This window comes from Pinus tabuliformis, chromosome 4_2, assembly GCF_031772625.1.
Source record: "Pinus tabuliformis cultivar Carrire ecotype Pingquan chromosome 4_2, CPIR1, whole genome shotgun sequence".
Taxonomy (NCBI): domain Eukaryota; kingdom Viridiplantae; phylum Streptophyta; class Pinopsida; order Pinales; family Pinaceae; genus Pinus; species Pinus tabuliformis.
Window position 1 is genome coordinate 87,560,882 of NC_142304.1, and position 18,374 is coordinate 87,579,255.

At 43.1% G+C, this 18,374-nt stretch overlaps 2 non-coding genes and 1 pseudogene across 2 annotated transcripts; all 3 read right to left on the reverse strand.

The window, feature by feature from the left end:
• Positions 1–9,040: 9,040 nt before the first annotated feature.
• LOC149168358 (25S ribosomal RNA) lies at positions 9,041–12,349 on the reverse strand. Its single transcript, XR_016260001.1, has one exon. It is a non-coding gene; the product is annotated as a 25S ribosomal RNA (ribosomal RNA).
• A 247-nt stretch (positions 12,350–12,596) lies between these two features.
• Positions 12,597–12,749, reverse strand: LOC149168359 (5.8S ribosomal RNA). The gene has a single exon (XR_016260026.1). It is a non-coding gene; the product is annotated as a 5.8S ribosomal RNA (ribosomal RNA).
• A 2,624-nt stretch (positions 12,750–15,373) lies between these two features.
• LOC149168360 (18S ribosomal RNA) lies at positions 15,374–17,185 on the reverse strand (annotated as a pseudogene).
• Positions 17,186–18,374: the final 1,189 nt, after the last annotated feature.

The following is an 18,374-nucleotide window of genomic DNA, read 5'->3' on the forward strand; positions in this document are numbered from 1 at the left end:
TGCCTTCTTGGGGTCCCCCTGCTCATCCTTCCTGGTCCACACCCCCTCCTTGGTCGTATCCTCCTCAATATCATGCTTAATCAGCTGATCATCCATTTCAACCCTACACTCAGCCACAGCCTCAGCGGAATGCACCTCATCAGGGGTGGAGGCCCCAGTACAACTCTCCTCCCACTCCTTTGCCTCCACCACCTGCTCAACCGCAACCATCGCCTCCTCCTCCACCAAGGCAGCCCCACATGCCTGCCCAACCACAACCCATCCACATCCATCTCAAATATACACGCCCACTCAACTACCCATACCACCATTTCCAAATCCACACATTGGAGTAGCTCAACTCCATTACAATGCTGAGGCACAACATGTCCAAACAACTCCTCTTGAGCTCCAAGATATTCACCATAGCTCAGGAAGAGTATTGGAGAAAAGAGATTATATTGACAGCACTGAAGGATCACATCCAGCAAAATAAGATTCAAGGGAGGAGATCAAAGAACCATGGGCTGCACTTGATGAAGAGAAGAGAACAGAATCATAGATCGAGAAAGCCCCCTCATGGTTACCATCAAATCCTCCATGTAGTCAAGAGAAAAATCAACAAAAAGAGGAAGATGAGAAGGTCATGATAGAAGGTGACATGAAGAATGATCCAGATTAGCAAGAGGACCGAGGATATTAGAGCTATATTGAGATATGGTTCCAAACAGTCACTAAGTTGTAGCAGTACTCTCTTCCTCAGCTATGTTTGATCCCTTCAAAGTCAAATCATTTGGTCTCTGAAATCTGGATAGCTATCAAAGCATGCATTTCAAGCCGCCACATCATTTTGTCTCTAATATCGATGTGCACATGAATCCACTGTGTTATATACCTAGGGGGGATAATAATGTTATATACCTAGGGGGGATAATATGGGGTACCAAGGGAGGTACCCAAGGTAATAATGTAATAATGGGATGGGCCATAATAATAAATAAGGTGGTTAACCATGTCATGTAAGGGACCACAAGTAGTTAATAATAATGTAATGGGCCCATGGTATTAGTTGATGGTATGAGGGAGCCATGGTAATGATGCATGGTATTTTATGTATGAGGCCTATATAGAGGCTAGAGACTCCACATGGAGAGATATGAAGAGAAGTATTCTTGTATGAACAGGCATATGGCTTGTGGAGTGTTCTCCTTCCTTAAGGAGTGAATGTATGGTGTTGCCCTACCTTAAGGGTTTTGATCAATAAAGAAGCATTTCTATCCATTTTGATCTTGTTATTCTTGGGTTATTTCTATTCTTATATATCTTTGGGTCAGATCTACAACAATTGGTATCAGAGCACTTGCTTGGGCAAACCGTGGAGAATTTTTTATTTTTATTTTTGCAGGGATTTTTGGGTGGCGAAATTGCAGATCAGATCTGTACATTTTGGTGCAGGATCTGCAAAATCTAATTGCAGATCTGTATTCCTGGTGAAAAAATAGCCGATTTCAAAAAAAAAAAATCGGTTGAATCGGAGTCCGGATGAAGAAGATATCGCTGATTTAAAAATCAGTGGGGTTGCAGACAATTTTCAGGGCAGCGATTTTGCGGCGTAGATCTAGACATCCTGGTACAAGATCTACAAAATATAATTGCATATCTGGATTCTTTGGGGAAAAATACCCAACTTCAAAAAACAAATCAGTCGAATCAGAGTTCGGATGAGGGAGATATCGCTGATTTAAAATCAGCTCTTTTTTCAGAAATTTTGGGTGACGGCGGGAAAGTAGCAGCGCAGATCTGTAATTCCAGTGTCTGAATCAGGATTTCTATCACATGGGTAGATGCAGAATGGTTGTTCCATTTCCAAAAACAGGTTATAATAGAGATTCTGAGCAAGATTGACAAAACTGTGACATTTTCAAATTTTCGCCAAGTCAGTGAATTTTTTTTCCAAACCATTCATGGCTTCTAGCAAGGATCTATATTTTACAGGAAAAGATGATGGCCCTACTATTGAAGAATACATAAATAAATACAAGAGGTTAGTTAGACCCGTTTGGAAATGGTGGGTAGTGCAGAACTTTAGATATGAGGCAACCACATGGTGGGGATTACTTAACCAAAAGAAGTGTTCCAACCTGCCAGATGAAGAATTTGAAAAGTTACTTTTAGACAGATGGTCTCATGCCAGAAAACAAGATAAGGAGAAACATGTGGGTTTATTTTCTATTGTTATATCCTTATTGTAGGTTCATGGATTGATTCAGAAGGAGAAAATCATTGTGTCTATAAATCCTAGTTGCAAGCATAATCTCATAAATGTCAACTTGGCAAAAAAATTGCAAGTTCCAGCGAAACAAATTGAAAGTACACAGGTTGATGATAAGGATGTTCAAATCTATAAGGATTTGAAGCTTTCTATGGATAAGTATGTGTTTCATGGTGATTTTTATGCTTCAGATATGAATAACATGGATGTTGTTTTGGGATACCCTTGGATGGAATTAGTGGGTACTACCAATATTAATGTGCAGAAGAAATTCTTGAAGCTCTGGTATAAAAAGAAGAAAATTACATTACAGGATATTTCCATTAATAAGCAGGTAGAGTCCAAGGAGGCTGAAGCAAAAGATGTTCAAGGGACTGACACATCATATGATGAGCCTTTGATGATCAACAATCAAACACAAACAGAAGCTGCAGAAGAAAAGGTTACAAGTGATGATACATCAGAGGAGGGCTCAGTAGTTGAAGTCATATTGAAAAAGAAGACACCACAACAGGCACCACAGAAAGGTGAAGTAAAGAAAAAGCCATCGTGGGTTAAAACTTCAACATATCATCACCCACATCACCCAGCAAGACAACAATCAAGATGGCAACCAATTAGCCACATGGACAACAAACCCTGCAGGACAGATCGAGAGGAACAAAGATCCACCTACTACACATCAACACAGAAGAACTGCCACGGTCAACTTCCATCTCAAGCGAGCGAGGAACCAGCAAGATTGAGGGTTCACCTTTCTCTTGGATGGCTAGATGCACGTGCATGGTATCAGTGGACTACTCTTTTGAGTAGATCTTATTATTTGTGTTCTTCCCATGTTTCGGGGACGAAACATGCTTAGGGGGGTGGAATGTTATATACCTAAGGGGGATAATATGGGGTACCAAGGGAGGTACTCAAGGTAATAATGTAATAATGGGATGGGCCATAGTAATAAATAAGGTGGTTAACCCATGTCATGTAAGGGAACACAAGTAGTTAATAATAATGTAATGGGCCCATGGTATTAGTTGATGGTATGGGGGAACCATGGTAATGATGCATGGTATTGTATGTATGAGGCCTATATAGAGGCTAGAGACTCCACATGGAGAGATATGAAGAGAAGTATTCTTATATGAACATGCATATGGCTTGTGGAGTGTTCTCCTTCCTTAAGGAGTGAATGTATGGTGTTGCCCTACCTTAAGGGTTTTGATCAATAAAGAAGCATTTCTATCCATTTTGATCTTGTTATTCTTGGGTTATTTTCTATTCTCATATATCTTTGGGTCAGATCTACAACACATTGGAAGTATTCTTATACTTGAAAATGATTTTGCTTTTCAAGTAGGGTAGGGTAGAAAAAAAATAAAAAAATGAAAATAAGAGGAAAATAAAAATCTAAGGTGAAAACCTCCTCGGAGGCACCTTAGATTGTCTCATTGATTGAAAACCTCCATGAGGCCATCAATGGGTTGGGAAAAAAGAGAAAATAAGATCCCTAGGTGAAAAACTCCCTTGGAGGCACCCAGGGCAGGCAATTAGGGTGAAAACCTCCATGAGGCGCCCTAGTTGTTTTCAAAAAAAAAAAATAGAAAAAGAAAAAAGAAAAATAAACCTAATTTCCATTGAATAATTGCAGGTTGTAGCAAGGAAACTGCAAGTTAGGAGGATCGCTCAAAACAAAGACAGAGGAAGTTTTGTGCCTTCTACAAGAAGTTCTGTGTCTTCTACATGAAGTTCTATGTCTTCTATAGGAAGCCTACAAACAAGTCAAAATTGATCTCCGAAGAGGACCAAAAGACTAGGAATATGTCCATGAGGCCTGCACACATCCATGTTTCCATCCCTCACCCTTCTCCATCATTTTTTCCATTTAATTTTGCTTCTTTCCTAAAAACTGCATGTTCTACAGGAAGTTCCTGTAGAAATTACAGGATTTCTACAGGAAGGCAGTTTGGCAAACATGATAGCTTCCTCACAGGTTCATAAGTCCTCCTACAATCCTCCAACCTCTCTCCCATCAATTCCATGCTTGCATCATAGCCCAAGCTCATTTTTTCTTACCATGCAAAAAACTGCAGAATGCTTGGAAGCAAAAATACATAGTGCTGAAAATTGTTTTTTCCCTCACGTGAAAATCGTGCATCCATTTACAAAACTGTCTTATGGGGAGTTGTATAGAGATGATGGTAACATGCTCAAGCAATTTCAGCCAATTTTGATGCACGGTTTCCAAGAAAACAGCCTCCATCACCTTCAGCTATTTTTGCATTTTCTCCATATCCGTGCATCCATTTCAAAACCTATTTCATGGGAAGATGCATAGGGGTGATAGTAACCTACCCAAGTAGTTTTAGTAGATTCCGCAGCACGGTTTCCGAGAAATTGATCTCTGTAATCTTCAGCCATTTTCCATTTTTCTCGAAATATGTGCATCCATTGATCGCAATTTTTCTATGGGAGGTGCATAATGATGGTAGGAACATGCTCAGAAAGTTTGAGACCGATTCGTTCTATCGTTCGAGAGCAATGGAGAAAACAAGCTACTGTCCTGTGAAAATTCAGCATCAACAACATGAGGGTGCAGATCTGAACATCAAAGCCAGCTCCTGCAGCATGGATCCGGCCAGAGGATACCTGCACATGGAAAATAACCATACATCAAACAACAAAAAGCTTATAGCATAAAGGATCCAGACATGCAGCAAGGGAATGTGAGCATGCAGCAACAAAAAATGGACCCAACAGCACGTCAACTTACAGGTATGTGTCTAAAAGAGTTCCTCTATTTGCATCAATATGATTCAAAAGTGCATAAACGAATGAAGTGGTGGGATTAAGTCGGCAGTTCCTTGTCCAATTCTCTAGCGCTCAGCCAGAAATCATGCAGCATACGTGTATAGACAACTCACGTGAAATTAAAAAACAGGTAATGTTGGCCGTTTGAACTCCAGTGCAACTGATTAACAAGAAGAGAACATACAGTTCATCATAGCACTGTAGTCTTCATGTGGCCACGTACACCTGGCCACCTCACTCCCTCACCATGAATCATGCCAAAACTAAATGGTGCTCGGCTGAAATTCTCACCACTCTTTATTCAACTACGGTCACAACCAAAGCACGCATCCACCACGTCTAGATCAGTTAACTAGCGATCCTCTACAAGATTCCTGCCTGATTTCTCGAGATTTCTGCCGTTTTTTAAAAAATTTCCCACCTATCGGTCGCTACAGGAAGCGTCGTTTTGTTCTACAGGAAGGCTTCTACAGGAAACGCAGGAAACAACCATGTAGAAAGAAAACCTGGGATTTTCAGTGAAGCTCAAGCTCAAAATGAGGTAGGATCGGGGAAACTTCTTTGTGCATAATTTGTTGGTGCAAAATGGTGAATTGAACACGGCATTAAATTGAAAAATGAGAGTAAAAAGTCTGCCTACATGATTCACTGAGTTTACCCATTTTTTTCTTCTGCATCCAAAATCTCCTCATCAGTTTTAAAAAAGAAAATAAAAAATTCCCTTGCAAAGAAGACATACAGTAGTAGAGACCAACCTGTGTGTATGGAAAAACCTGAATTTACATATCTATCAATGTGTTGAAAAAAACCAACGTCCTTATGCTCTGCTCTGTAAAAAATTTCTTTCATAAACAGACAGACCAATTCTAGGTGACAGCAGTTTTAACACAAGGGAATTACTGCCATTTGATGTTGTAAGGAGCACATGAAGAATTCCTTATTTGGTCTCAGAAAAAGAAGAAAATTCAGCTATCCTCTGTCATAGTGAAATGACTGTTTCCCTGAACAATTTTCTTTTTTTTGGTTAAAACACAAACTCAACACCATGCCAACTAAAGAAATTGAGAAGAACATTGATGAGCGATCACAAGGAAAAATAGAGGAAAAACATAAGGAAAAAGAGGAATTTGACATGACTGCTGAGCATGAGACAGAAAAGGAGACAACAAAAAAAACAGAGAGGGCGAAAAAGGAAAAAGGTTGGGAAGAAAAAGGCCAAGAAAGCCCAAATGAAAGTTATCACAACCAAGGCAACCACAGAAAAATTAAAAGAAAAGACAGATCCAGCCAAGCAGACCGAAATAGTTGAAAACAATTTCTACAAGAAGCATGAGAACAGTCGACACAGGACTTTCTACAGGAAGTATAAAAACAGAGCAGCAAAAGGAGAAATCACCCGAGATATTGGCTAGGGAGGTAGCAGTTGTGCTTGCCACCTTAAGCACACCTCCAAAACCAAAAAGGAAGAGAAAGAGGCAAACCTTCATGTACTTTAAAGTGAGGAAGAGCACACAGATCAAAGTAGGCAGACCCCAGCCACAGTCAAAGGAGCAAATTGTCATTAAGGACATAACAGCTAAACAAAAGGAGGAGCCTCCTTCAAAGATATCCATGACTTATGAATGAGGAAGCCACAAACCTTCACTTGAAGAGAGAGAATTCAGATGATGGACTCAAGGACAATTCTACAGGAAGCTGAGACAGTTCTACAGGAAGCTGAGAATTCTCTACAGGAAACTCGGGCTAAGCTAAGAGAGACCGAGCAATTGGAGGAAAAGGCAGCCAAACAATCACAGGAAGAAGGAAAGACAAGGAAACATCTGATGAACAACAAAGAGAGGACAAGCTGCAGGCTGAGGTTGAGGCACTAACAAAACTGCTACAAGAAAAGGAGCACAGGAAGTGGGAAGAAGCAGAGAGAAAAGCATGGTTTCATGACCGAGAAGAGGACATCACTTCAGAAGCTTGGCATGATAGGGATGCCACCAGGGCCATCAAACATGAGGAGATAGATTAGTTGCTCAGAGGATGAGCAACACTTTCAGTAGGAGGTTGATGATGAGCCCCAAAAATGGATAATTATATGGGCTCATTCAACCTCCTAATTCGACTTAATCCACTATTCTCATTATTTTATTGCATGTTTTTTATTATATTTATGCTAATAGAGTGAATTGGGTTAGTCATTATGCCAACAAGTCTAATGGGTGCTTTGTGCAGATTTTTAGTCAATTTTGAGACAAAATCAAAAGTTTTAATGAGCACTTGGCAACCCAATTCGTGGAAGAACAAGGGAGAGGATTTGTAGGAAGGTCTCCCCTTCATTTATGGGCCCTTACCTCGAATTCTCCACCATCAGCTCGGAGTTCAAGGGCCACCAAATCGATTATCACAAGGGCAGCTGAGCAAGGGCTAGTAAAGGTGCTGTTAACTACAAGTTTTCGCAGCTGAGTTCCTAAAGTTTAGGAGGGTTGTTGGGGTCCTAAATTTGGATAAATAAGAAGGCTTAGGGCCTCATTTCGGTTAGTCACTTTGTAGGCAGAATTTAGCTAATTTGTAGTTCGATTTTAGTCATTCTTTTAGTCATTTTTTAGGCAGTAGATTAGCTCTGCATTTCAGCACACTTTCAAGCTTTCCCTTGCGGACAGTTTTTGATGTAACTATTATTTCTTGCTCAATAAAGATGAATCCAACTTTGCACCAGCTCTAATCTCTTTTAGGAGGCTGTATCTCTTGGGGTTGGGCCCAAGACAAGTTCCCAGTACCTCCTTTGTTTACTTTTATGTGTCTTTGCTGCATTCTTAGAATAAAATCTGCTATTTAGATTAAAATCTTGTTTTGTTACTTAGGTTTCTTTTGATGGTTAAAGGCTTTTCATGTTCAGATTGATTTGATAGGTTAATAATAGAGAAGATCTTTAGAAAAAGGCTATCAAGCACCTCTGATCTCACCTCTCCCTCAGTGGGACCATGAGTTGGGGCCAAGGTGTCCTTGCTGCCACCAAAAACATTGTCTTTGCTTCATCATGTAATTATTTGTGTTAGATTCTCATTTGTAGAAGTTGATACCAGTTGTACTAGCATGTTATAATCTTTTCTTGCTCAGTTTCCATAGTTATCTTGCATGATTTTCTACCAATAAACTTTTGTTCATCATATTTTTGGTTTGTAGGTCAAAGTAGGTCAAAATAACTAGATCTCTTATTTTTTTAGTCTTTATTTGATTAGTTTTGAGAGATTGTGTGCAAATCACCTATAATCCATCCTTGCCTACCCTTCCTCCGTCAATGAAACCTACTTTGTCCAATAACTCAGATTCTTGCCTTACATTTGCCACATTCTCTTGCTTTGCCCTAATTTCTACATTCTTGTGCATCATTGCTCTCTCCATCCTCGAACGAATCCAATCGCTCCTTAGCCTCATTCACCAAGTCATGGACCTCCTCACACCCTTATCTCACCTCCATACCCACTTCTTCACCTTTATTCCTCCATCAACCCTCCAAAATCCTCTTTTCGGAACATCCTGTAGAACCCCCGCAGACTTCCTCTAGAAGCTCACGAAAGTGGTTTCTTGATAGCCAAACTCTGTGAAACTCTCTGGAAGGGTGCTAGGGACCCCTTAGGCCCTCTTCTAACCTTCCCAACCTCCTGCAAGCATTTCCTTTCGCCAATCCACCTCTGCACAGTCAAAAACAGTTAAAGCACATGCACAATAATTTTGCTAACTTACTCAAAAATACAAAAAGATGTTTCTTTTCAGATTTCACTTCAGAAGCAGCTTAGTCACATGCATTTTACCTTTCTAAGAGTCAATGTGATTCCTTTATGTATCTTTCATTACTTTTCTTGCACCAGTAGGGTTAGTCGGTAAAACTAGGGTTTGCATTTCCTTTCCGCTTTCAGTTTCTTTCTACAAATAGATTAGCCTCCTTTGAGTTAGCTTTCATCCATTAGTTAAAGAGCTTCTTCTAAGAGCTCATAGAAGTTGGATTAAGCTCCTAGCGGACTTGTGCCAGCTGATCAAGTGACAGCTGCAGCAAGACCTAGTACTTGTGCATACGGCACCGTCGCTTCCAAGTTTTTTACGAACTATCGGGTTGATAAAATTAAATAAGGGAGTTCCAGGAGTTGCCGCATTATTGTTGTAATACTGGGGCCCACCACCCCTACTTTGGGTTGAGATACAGTCAAAGATTCACATGCACCGCTTCTAGCGCAGATGCAGACTTAGAGGAATTTAGTCATAATCTGACACACGGTAGCTTCGCGCCATTGGTTTTTCAACCAAGTGCGATGACCAATTATGTGAATCAATAGTTCCTCTCATACTAAGTTGAATTACTATTGCGATGCAGTTCATCAGTAGAGTAAAATAACATGTCTCACAATGGTATAAACCTAGCTCATGTTCCCTATTGGTGGGTGAACAATCAAACACTTGGTGACTTCTACTTCACAATGATAGGAAGAGCAACATCGAAGGATCAAAAAGCAATGTCGCTATGAATGCTTCGCCACCACAAGCCAATTATCCCTGTGATAACTTTTCTGACACCTCTAGTTGAAATTTTGAAAATCTAAAGGATCGAGAGGCCATGCTTTCATGGAGTGTATTTGTACTGAAAATCAAAATAAAATGATCTTTTACCCTTTTGTCCCACACGAGATTTCTATTCTCGTTGAGCTCATCTTAGGAAACCTGTGTTATCTTTTAATAGTTGTGCTGCCCTAGCCAAACTCCCCACCTGACAATGTATTCCACCTAGATCGACTTGCCGAAACATGCCTTAAGGCCAAAAACAGGGGTAGTGCCCGCCTCCGCCCCACAGAATAAATAAAATAACATTAAAAGAAGTGGTATTTCACTTGCGCTGAAAACTGCTCCCACTTATTCTACAACTCTCAAGTCATTTCACAAAGTCGGAGTAGAGTCAAGCTCAATAGGGTCTTCTTTCCCCGCTGATTCTACCAAGCCTATTCCCTTGGTTGTGGTTTCACTAGATAGTAAATAGGTATAGTGGGAATCTCATTAATCCATTCATGCATGTCACTAATTATATGATGAGGCATTTGGCTACCTTAAGAGAGTCATATTTACTCCCGTCATTTACCCATGCTTGGTTGAATTTCTTCACTTTGACATTCAGAGCATTGGGCAGAAATCACATTGCATCAACATCTGCAGGGACCATCACAATGCTTTGTTTTAATTAAATAGTTGGATTCCCCTTGTACGTACCAGTTCTGATTCGACTATTTTCCTCCTAGGGAAAAGCCCCCGACAGGGGGCATTCTACGCCTGTAGCCCAATCGGCACGCGACTGCCTACCGTCACCACGAGAGCAGCTCAGGTAGACTGTTGATAGCCCACGAGTTGAGGGTACAGACCCCTAGGCCTAGCCCTCAGAGCCAATCCTTTTCCTGAAGTTACAGATCCGTTTTTCCGACTTCCCTTGCCTACATTGTTCTATTGACCAGAGGCTGTTCATCTTGGAGACTTGATGCGGCTATGAGTACGATCACGCATGAAAGGTACTTGGTCCTCTAGATTTTCAAGGGCCACTGAGGGCGCACTGGACACTGCAAGACGTGCAGATCTCTTCCAGCTGTTGGGCCCCCGACGATGTCTCCGGATATCCTAATGTTGCCGCCCACCGCCATGTCCTAGATTGGGAATATTAACCTGATTCCCTTTTGATGCTCATGCAGATTGCACCCTTGATAAAAGGATTCCTCATCTCTTAGGATCGACTAGCCCATGTCCAAGTTTTGTTCACATGGAACCTTCCCCACTTCAGTCTTCAAAGTTCTCATTTGAAAATTTGCTACTCCCACCAAGATCTGCACCGAGGGTCGATCCACCCAAGCTCACACCTGAGGTTTCTCAACAACCCATGTGTCCTCCTACTCATCGGAGCCAAGTAATTACTTCGATAGTCGAGTATAGGTTTCACACTTCAGCACCATCCATTTTCTAGGCTAGTTGATTTGAAATGTAAGTTGTTACACACTCCTTAGCAAATTTCGACTTCCATGACCACCGTCCTACTGTCTTAACCAACCAACACCCTTTGTGGGATCTAGGTTAGCATGCAATTTGGCACCATAACTCGACTTTCAGTTCATCCCGCATCGCCAGTTCTGCTTACCAAAAATGGACCACTTGGAGCTCTCAGTTCCATGGCACAGCTCAATGGAGAAGCGACACCCTCTTACCTATTTAAAGTTTGAGAATAGGTCAAGGGAATTATGCCCCTGATGTCTCTAATCATTTTCTTTACTCGATAAACTCTCACGTGAGCTCCAGCTATCCTGAGGAAAACTTCGGAGGAAACTAACTACTAGATGGTTTGATTAGTCTTTCACCCCTATACCCAAGTCAGACAAACGATTTGCATGTCAGTATCACTACGAGCCTCCACCAGAGTTTCCTCTAGGTTCGCCCTGCTCAAGCATAGTTCACCATCTTTTGGGTCCCAATAGGTGTTCTCACACTTGAACCCTTTGCATAAGCTCAAGGTCGATCGATGATGCACCCCCCCAAAGAGGGGATCTCGCCCATCAGCTTCCTTGCGCCTCACAGGTTTTTGAACCTGCCGACTTGCAGACATGTTAGATTCCTTGGTCCATTTTTCAAGACGGGTCGAATGGAAAGACCACCAACCAACACCACGAGTGCGTAGGTGCACACAACCCTCCACAAGGGTGCACGCTTCGTTCCTTGACCATCGCAATGACAAACCGATAAGCAGTAATCCACCCGCGCTTGTGACGATGCAGCAGCCCGTGTTGGTTTGCACCTCAACTCGAGTGGCGGACCAGCCTGAGCCGTTCCACATCTGACCAAGATGCATCGACAGCCTCCATCCACTTCCCTCTTGGCAATTTAAAGCACTCTTTAACTCTGTTTTCAAAGTCCTTTTTCATCTTTCCCTCGCGGTACTTGTTTTATATCACACTCTCGCCTGTATTTAGCCTTGAACGGAATTTACCACCCAATTAGGGCTACATTCCCAAACAACTTGACTAGTCGACAACAAATCGTGATGCAGCAAGGTCCTAGCCTAATGGGGCTCTCACCCTCTCAGGTGCCCCCTTCCAAGGGACTTGGCCCAGGTCTGCCATTGAGGATGCTTCTATAGACTACAATTCAAGTGACGCTGCCTCCTGATTTTCATGCTGAGCTCTTCCCGGTTCGCTCACTGCAACTAGGGGAATCCTTGTAAGTTTCTTTTCCTCCGCTTAATTATATGCTTAAACTCAGTGGGTGTTCTCACCTAAGCTGAGGTCACAAAGTTGGAGCTAAATCCGCCCTACCCATTGGGAGGACAAGAGAGAGCAAAGCAAGTTCAAGTGATGCCACACAAAGCCTGCATCAGCTAAAACTGACTACCCATCCAAGGTGACAAGATCACCGCTCGTTGATGCACGTCACAAAACATTGCTTGAGGTATTTTAGCCAACCACACCGCATTGGGCACAGATGACCAGCTCTGCTAATCGTTAACATATTGTAGGGAGCACATTTGAATGGGATGTGATGCCCAGATAGACTTCCCTCGACTGAGGCCTTGGGTGCAAATTGCATTCAAAAACTCGATGATTCACAGGATTTTGCAATTCACCCTAAGTATCACATTTTGCTACGTTATTCATCGTAACAAGAGCTAAGATATCCATTTCTGAGAGTCGTTTCCACATATTACCGAAAAATCTGCCACAAACATTGAATAGGGGCATCCGCCACAACAAATTTAAGGCTAATGGCAAAAAGGAGGAAAGGAAGAAAAACACATGAAAGAAAGAGAAACAAAGGTGTCTACCCCCCTCACAGGAGGAGGCTCAAACAGAGAACAATCTCCCCAAGCCCCATGCCCTCGAAAAAAGGGGGGAAATGCATGGAACAACAATCGAGAAGGACTAGGGTGGCCACCCTGGGAGCTCGCATTGCTTTTAATCCTTCTCAAACACCAGTCTACAACAATTCCCCCTTTTCTTTGAAAACCTAGGGACCTAAAGAAAGAAGGGAAGAGAACAAGGTGAAAGAAATAGAGATCAAACATGGCTACTAGCTCACAAGGGGAGGCTCAAACAAAGCACAAGCCTCCCAAGCCCCGTACCTTCTCAAAAAGGAGGGAATTGAACGGGACGACGATCAAGAAGGACTACGATGGAAACCTTGGGAGCTCACACTGTTTTTCGTCCTTCCTGAACACCAATCTACAAAAATCCCACCTTTTCTCCATAAAGCTAGGGGCCAGAAGGAAGAAGGGAAGAAAAAACATGAAAGAAAGGGATATCAACCATAGCTACCGACTCACAAGGGGAAGTTTAAAATAGAGAACAAGCTTTCCCAACCCCGTGCCTTAGAAAAAAGGGGGGAACTGCAGGGGATGATGATCGAGAAGGACTAGGGTGGCCACCCTGGGAGCTCGCACTGCGTTTCAACCTTCCCGAACACTAATCCACAACAATCCCACCTTTTCTCTATAAAGCTAGGGGGCAAAAGGAAGAAGGGAATAAAACAACATGAAAGAAAGAGAGATATCAAGCATGTCTACCAAGTCACAAGGGGAGGCTCAAACAGAGAACAAGCTTCCCCAACCCCGTGCCTTCGCAAAATGGGGGGAGCTACAGGGGACGATGATTGAGAAGGACTAGGGTAGCCACCCCCAGAAATCGCACTGCTTTTCGTCCTTCCTGAACACCAATCCACAACAATCCCACCTTTTCTCCATAAAGATAGGGTCCAAAAGTAAGAAGGGAAGAGAACAACATGAAAGCAAGAGATATAAAATGTGGCTACCGGCTCACAAGGGGAGGCTCAAATAGAGAACACGCTTCCCAAATCCAGTGCCTTCACAAAAAGGGGGGAACTACAGGGGACAATGATCGATAAGGACCAGGGTGGCCACCACGGGAACTCACACTACTTTTTGTCCTTCCCGAACACCAATCCACAAAAATCCCACCTCTTCTCCATAAAGCCAGGGGAAAAAGGAAGAAGGGAAGAAAACGACATGAAAGAAACAAAGATCCCAAGAAAAGAGAGAAGCTCAACAACACGCTGAGTTGATGTTTACTAACCAAAAATAAATCAAACAAGGCACCCAATCAAAAATCATCCCACCTCTTCACACCCTCCCACATACATTACATAACAACACCCTTTCTAGCTTACAACATAACGAAAAGCAATCAAACAACCAGGCAAATAAATCACAACCTAAACTTGACCACTAGAAAAGACAAGGGTCATGATGAGACCAGTCTCTGGAGCATGTTACTGAGAGATAAACAACCCCGCAACCTAGCACAAGGCATCAAATGACAAATAGACTACTAATAGGAAACCCACCCCGCTATTGCACCCCTCCGTGTACAAAACACCCAACAACCTTTCCAGCAAGAAAGTCAACGAGGGTCAAGAATCAAACTCCGAAGAGGAGTTGTCACGGGCTAATGCTCAATGCCGGAGAAAGCCATGGGCCAAAAATACATTGATGGTGCAAGGCTACTAAAGAGAGGGACATCCGAAAAGCACACACCGTGAAATAAAGAAATGACCAAGTCCCACAAAAAACCCAAAATCAAAAGGGAGGAACATGGCCACCCTCATGCCCATTGGCAGGGAAAATTCCGATCTCGATGGAGCTTAGACCATGGGATGGGTTTTTCATAACCTGGACACCTAACCCTTTTGCAAGGGCATATTGAGGAATGGTTATGAGGAATAGGGTGGCCAACCCAATGGGTTGAACCACTCTTCATCCATCCCATACTGACCCCACCGCTACAAATTCCTCTCATGGAAGGTTTGAGCTACTAGGCATGCGTGTAACCACTCCCTCGACCCAACCACTAGCACAAAAGCTCACCCAAGCAACACATCAACCACCGCTGCCTTTTCAAGAGAACCAACTATGGAAGCCTGCACCCTTGGCCCATGCCTTCCAACGAACAAAATACCGAGCACCGGTGCTATGAATGAGTCTAAATTTATCCATCATATTTCCCAAGCACCTCAACTGCAGCAACCATGCTCGGCTGAACAAACCTTCGGAAGGGATCCCAAGAAACAAGCTTCCAAACCCCCTACAGAAACACATTTGGGGAAAGAAAAACAAAGGACGGGTGGGACAAGCATAACCATGGCTTGCAAGCACACACACGAAAAAACAAGCGTTACCTCAAGACAAGCAACCAACAATGTTCCCACCAAACACCAAACTCACTCCCCTAGAGACACACCACACAGTCCCATATTACAATCGAAACCCAACCAACTTGAACCAAAAAAGAAAACCTCTGCTATCAATGATCCTACCGCAGGTTCACCTACGATAACCTTGTTACGACTTCTCCTTCCTCTAAATGATAAGGTTCAATGAACTTTCTACGACATTGACGACTGTGAACCACCATCGTCGACGCAATCTGAACACTTCACCGGATCATTCAATCGGTAGGAGCGAGGGGGGGTGTGTACAAGGGGCAGGGACATAGTCAACATGAGTTGATGACACACACATACTAGGAATTCCTCGTTGAAGACCAATAATTGCAATGGTCTGTCCCCATCATGACACAATTTAAGAAGATTTCATGATCCTCTTGAACCAGGAAGAAAACCTCATTGGTTGCATCAGTGTAGTGCGTGTTTGGCCCAGAACATCTAAGGGCATCACGGACCTGTTATTACCTCAAACTTCCATGGCCTAAATGGCCATAGTCCCTCTAAGAAGTTGGCCATGGAGGGGAACCTTTGCATAGCTAGTTAGCAAGTTGAGGTCTCGTTCGTTATCGGAATTAACCAGACAAATCACTCCACCAACTAAGAACAACCATGCACAACCACCCATAGAATCAAGAAAGAGCTCTCAATTTGTCAATCCTTACTATGTCTGGACCTAGTAAGTTTCCCCGTGTTGAGTCAAATTGAGCAACAGGCTCCACTCTTGGTGGTGCCCTTCCGTCAATTCCTTTAAGTTTCAGCCTTGCGACCATACTCCCCATGGAACCCAAACACTCTGATTTCTCAGAAGCTGCTGGAAGGGTCCTTAGAGCAACATCCGCCAATCCTTGGTCGGCATCGTTTATGGTTGAGACTAGGACGGTATCTGATCGTCTTCAAGACCCCAACATTCATTCTTGATTAATGAAAACATCTTTGGAAAATGCTTTTGTAGTGGTCCATCTTTCATAAATCGAAGAATTTCACCTCTGACAATGAAATACGAATGCCCCCGACAGTCCCTATTAATCATTACTCCAGTCCCGAAGGCCAACACAATAGGAACAGAATCTTGTCGCGTTATTCCATGCTAATGTATTCAGAGCATAAGCTTACTTTGAGCACTCTAATTTTCCAAAGTAACAACGTCGGAGTTGTGACCCAACCAATTAAGGCCAGGAGCACATCGCTGACAAAAGGGACGGAAGGGCAGGTGCACACCAACTAGGTGGACTGACCTTTATGACCCAAGATCCAAGTACGAGCTTTTTAAATGTAACAACTTAAATATATGCTATTGGAGCTGGAATTACCACGGCTACTGGCACTAGACTTGTCCTCCAATGGATCCTTGTTAAGGGATTTAGATTGTACTCATTCCAATTACCGAACTCAATGAGCCTAGTATTATTATTTATTGTCACTACCTCCCCATGTCAGGATTGGATAATTTAAGCACCTGTTGCCTTCCTTGGATGTGGTAGCCATTTCTCAGGCTCCCTCTCCAGAATCGAACCCTAATTCTCTGTAACCCATCACCACCATGGTAGGCCTCTATCCTACCATCGAAAGTTGATAGGGAAAAAATTTGAATGAAGCATCGCCAGCACAAGGGCTGTGCGATTCGTCGAGTTATCATGATTCGCCGGAGAAGCGGGCAAGCCCACGTCAGCCTTTTATCTAAAAAATGCATCTCTTACAAAGGGTCAGGACTTGGTGCACATATTGGCTCTAGAATTACTACAGTTATCCAAGTAGTATGGTACCATCAAAAAAACTATAACTAATTTAATGAGCCATTCGCAGTTTCACAGTTTGAATTAGTTCATACTTAGACATGCATGGCTTAATCTTTGAGACAAGCATATGACTACTGGCAAGATCAACCAGGTAGCACCCTCCCACTTCAAAGGGAATTCTAGGGCACTCTCTTACTAAGAACCAACTTGAACACCCATCAAGTCAAAGAGATAACAAAATATCATGTAACACTTTTATGCCTTGCACCTCTTACATCCCAAGAAGGAAGCACACGCAACATGCCAAGGACATGGTGAACAAATGGGTAGACCTTCAGAGCCACAATGCACCAAGGCCACTTCAGAGTTTACAACCACACCCCAACCAACAAGAAAACAAGCGATCACTCACCCACTCCCTTAGAAATGCTTCCAAGAGCCTCCATGCCCTACACCGAGGCAACCTAGGAGTCCACCTGGGCAACAGCAACAGTGGACCTCGATCTCCCGATCACCTGCAGTAGCCTCAATGCAAAGGAAATAAATGGAGAATGACCAACCATGCAACCTCTATATTATAAATGAGCCCCAACCCTCCCCGCCCTGCACCGAGGCCACCTAGGAATCCACCCAGACAGCAGCAACGATGGACCTCAATCTCTCGATCACCTGCAGTAGCCTCGATGTGAAGGAAAAGGAAGGAAATAAAAAGAGGATGACCGACTACAAATCCTATCATAGAGAGGCCATAAAAACCTCCCCACCCCACACCGATGCCACCTAGGAGTCCACTCGGACAGTAGCAATAGTGGACCTCAATCGGATGATCACCTGTGCCAGCCTCAACACAAAGGCAACGGAAGGAAATAATACAAGACAAACCGAGCCCGTAACCTCCCTTAGAAATGCCCCCTAACCCTCCCCTCCCCGCACAGAGGCCACCTAGGAGTCCACCCGGACAACAAAAATGATGGACCTCAATCGCATGGTTTCCTATGGCAGCCTCAATGCAAAGGAAACAGAAGGAAATAAAAAAAAACCAATCTATCCCACAACCTCTCTTGGGAATGCCCCCCGACCCTCCCTGCCCCGCACCAAGGCCACCTAGGAGTACACCCGGACAACAACAACGGTGGACCTCGATCACTTGACCACCTGCAACAACCATGATCCGAAGGTAAAGGAAGGAAATAAATGAAAATCAAGAGGTTCGCTACATAATACAAGAACATATCCAAACAGGAGGAGGGATTGGGGAGATTCGCACCCCACGCACCCTACATACAAGCAACCTAGGAGATTTCCCACAACCTTACCAACTAGACAATGAATAATTTTCACCT